The sequence below is a fragment of the Mus pahari genome, chromosome 3 (genome assembly GCF_900095145.1).
Source record: "Mus pahari chromosome 3, PAHARI_EIJ_v1.1, whole genome shotgun sequence".
In the NCBI taxonomy this organism is placed as follows: Eukaryota; Metazoa; Chordata; class Mammalia; order Rodentia; family Muridae; genus Mus; species Mus pahari.
Window position 1 is genome coordinate 54,064,851 of NC_034592.1, and position 3,915 is coordinate 54,068,765.

Sequence of the window (3,915 nt, forward strand, 5' to 3'; positions counted from 1 at the left end):
TATATATATATATATATATATATATATATATATATATATATAATGTGTTTTCTATTAAGGAGAGTTGATTCTGTGAGCCAGCTATGGCAGCAAAAATATGTTTATTAGAATGAAGGGAAACATGCTAATGGGGGTTTATATATTCTAAAGAAAATAGTCTGCCCCTCCCCCAGGTACTAAGAGTAGACTTGGTGTTCAAACAAAACAAACATTACTTGCTAGTAATTTTACTAATGAAACAGAAAAATAACGCAACTTGCATTGTGTTCTTTAATGAGTACAACTTGCTTACAGTTTAGATACTTAGATTCCTAGAATAGACCCACTAGGGTACTAAGACAGTGATATTTCTGATTAGAAAGAGCCCAAGGGAAAGTTGAATTTGATTTTTTTCTTTTTAAGATGAAGAGAGCTCGGCTTTTAAGGGGTCAAATTCCTGCCTAAGCTCCTCTAAATCTACCAGTGAGAGAGTAAATGGGCGGAGGAAGTTTCTGTGAAGAGGTCACTCTGCCTGCCTCTTGGGGCATGCTGTGCTTCTTGGAGTCTTATCTGGGGCTTCTCCTCATGGACAAGTCTGAGCAGTTGGCTACAGAAGGAACATGGTAAAAACAATGTAGCATTCGCTGGAGTTTCAAGTGCATCTCTGGTTTCCATTCCTTTTGGGAATGTGAAGTGTCTTTTTGTTGACATTTTAAATCTATTTAACCTGATCATTGTTTCTTCTTATGTTTCTCCTTTATTCTGCACCCAGTCAAATGAGCTAACTAACTCCTGATACGATCTCCTCCCTTTGGATCTGCCTCTCTGGTCCAAGCTGCAGCATCTTTTGACTTAAGTCAATAGCCTCACTCCTGGTCTTCTCTCTTCATCTTGTCTCTAAGGACAATGATCTCTTTTAACAGACCTGTGCAGAGCATACCAGTGTTTCCCACGGGCTTTAGAATAATATCAAGGTGACTTGCCCTGAGTACAGTGCCCTGTGTGATGTGGTCCTTGTGTCCCTCATTAAAGTCACCTTTGACTTATCTCCCCCTTGGACCTGCTCTCCACACACCTCGCCGATATCCTGTTCATCCAATGCTTCCAATTCATATCCCTTCTTAGAGCCTTATTCAGTAATTCCACTTGGAATACTATCTTACCAATGACTCCCAAATCAAATGGCATCTTGTTTACTCAACTTATATTACTTATATTACTCAACTTATATGTCATCTCCTCGAAGATACTTTTGTAAACCACCTAGTCTGGACAAGGTGCTATTAAATCACTGTCTTATTTTTGTTGTAGCATGTAATTCCTCCAGGTCTTGTTTCCTTTGACCTATTATAGAAATTCCAGCCCCAGTATCAATGCATGATACTAGCACATGTTGAATAAATATACATGTAAAGAATGAGAGAGTTAAATACAATGGAGGTGACAAAGGTGGTCCTCTGAGTTGGGGAAAACATGTTAAGACTGACATGAGAAACATGCCTACTATACCAACTATGATTTTGATCTAATGTTATATTCCCCTTAGGTATTTTTCCCAAAGCAAAAATTAAGTTATAATTACCAAATAGCAGGATATTCCTCAGTCTCATAAGCGCAAACAGTAAGGAATAACTTTAACCATTTCTAATGGTTAATGTGCACTCCAGTGAGTGCACCTGCCTGCAAGGGGTATTACACACAACATCCTGAGCTTCCCAGATGCCTTTCTCACAGCTAGATAGCAGCCTTGGGAGAGCAAGTTCTCCTTCCCCTCCTCCCCCACCCTATCTCCTAATTAGCTCACCATATTGAACTAAATCTCTAATAAAGTGGATTACCCTGTGCTTCCTTTGGAGAGCTTGGACATGAGACAAGGCTATTTTCCTCATCTTCTACATAACATCACGAGTTCTGTTGCCAGTGAACTTCCCTGAGCCATGAAGAACACTGCCTGGAGTGAGGAAAGGGGTTCTCTCCATCCAACTCGGGAAAACCTGTTGTCTCCTCTTTAATAGCAGAGTTTGGGAATCAGTGTGTTTGAAAATTTTGCTTTCATGGGTGTTTTTACTTTTTCTGCTAATAGACAAACAGCTCAGACAGTAAAGTCAGTGGTGCTTCTGAGTGGAAATGCCCATTTAAAAATAGCTGATGAGGGCTCACTGGAGAAGTTCATCTGAACTTGGGAGATGCACAAGTGACAATTACTGTTGCTTGTTATCAGGAGAGAAATATGGATATATATTCTCAGAATATTAGTAACAACACAGGGTCAGTTGTGCTGTCTACTGCTAATTTTTAAGTATAGGACCAAATCATTTCACAGCCCATTAAATGATTACAAGTTCAATAATAAGAACGGTACAGGAACACATACAAACTCCAGGAGGGATATGTGAATAATGACTTGTTAAAATTTTCTTACAGAGGGGAAAGTTATTTGAAATGGGAGATGCAAATTCACTAAAATGGTAGTGATTTTATAAAATGTATAAAAATATAGTATGTTTGGAAAATACGTGCAGAAACATGTAATTCTACCATCCTTCCAAACCTATTGTTTGTTTTATATCTTAAGTGTGTGTCCACATGTGTATGCTTTATGTAGTTGGACTTAAATTAATATGTACAAATTCTTTTTTGACTTTTACAGCTTAATTATAGAAAATATTCTCCATTTTGTCATAATTATCTTCATGATTATGCATTTTTCCTTTGTAACAAAATATCCTATCAGGTTCCTGTCTCTTAAATTATGAGAAAGAGATCTTGCTGTATTATCCAGGCTAATATAAAACTTCTGGCCATTAGTAATCTTCTTGCCTCAGTTTCCCTAGTAACTAAGATGATGAGGACATGCCAACACTCCAGTTCAGCTAGCATAATTTATTTACTGTCCTCTCTAGTGAGTGATATTTCATTTTCTTTCTATATTAAAATCAGTATCTGAAATGGGCATTTTTAATTAGGATTTTTCTGCCCTTCATTTAGTTTCTACACTAAGGTAACTGTACAAAACTAGGATTCTTAAATCTATGCCTGAATATTTTTATAATTCTTGGCGTTCTTTGGCCAATTTATTATTCAAAGGTCATACTTAATTCCTTTCCAGTCATAGATGAAGATATTAGATTCACCTCGGATTCACAATTCTCATCAAAGTACATCTATCTTTTCTGCACTAGGAAGGAAAAGGTGCTTTTCCTCCTGTGTTTATTTTCATTTCTACGATTATTGGTGATATTGTTGTAACGTAGTAGGGAGTGGTTATGTCTCCTTTTTTCATTGTCTGATATAGTCTTTTCAATGCTGTCTTCTGCCTTGGGCCTTTTCATTGTAAAATCAGGTCCAGGTGCATGTGTGGCAATGCGGAGGACACCTATTTGTTTGCATTGGGAGCAAAGCAAACTATGAAGCCACAAAGCACATGGGACAGGTCACAAGAGGAGCAGGAGCTTCCTCAGTCAGACCTAAGGAGCTTTTCTCTGTGAGCACTATGTCAGATCGAGGTGACATAAACCTGCGTTAGTCTTTCTACATATGTTGAATGTGTTCTTAATAAACATTGCCTTACAACATCAATGCTGCTGTTTGCAGTCAATTGGATTTTGGTGTGAAAGAGAAAAGTACCGTGGCCCGTTGTTTGTGGCTGAAATCCTTATACCAAAAGAGATTAGCCAAAGACTAGCAGGTATATTCACTCACTGAAAGTTCGGGGTGATGTGGGAGTCTTCAGAAAGGAGAGCCCAAAGAAATGACACTATTGTGCTGTTTTGTGGCCAGTGATGGATAGAGAACATAGGGTGCAATCTGTTGCTATCAGACTGGGGTAGTTCGTAAACCGATTTGCTCAGATGCTCCATCACTTTCCTTCTTGATAAGAGATCAGACAGCACCACTTAAGGATTCCCAGGAAAGAAGAGAAAAGGAGAGAGAGAG

The 3,915-nt window shown here is 38.3% G+C and overlaps 1 protein-coding gene across 13 annotated transcripts in view; it reads left to right on the forward strand.

Moving 5' to 3' along the window:
* The window catches only part of B3galt1 (beta-1,3-galactosyltransferase 1), a 548,045-nt gene that overhangs the window by 399,293 nt on the left and 144,837 nt on the right, over positions 1 to 3,915 (forward strand). The gene's annotated exons all lie outside the window — the stretch shown is intronic.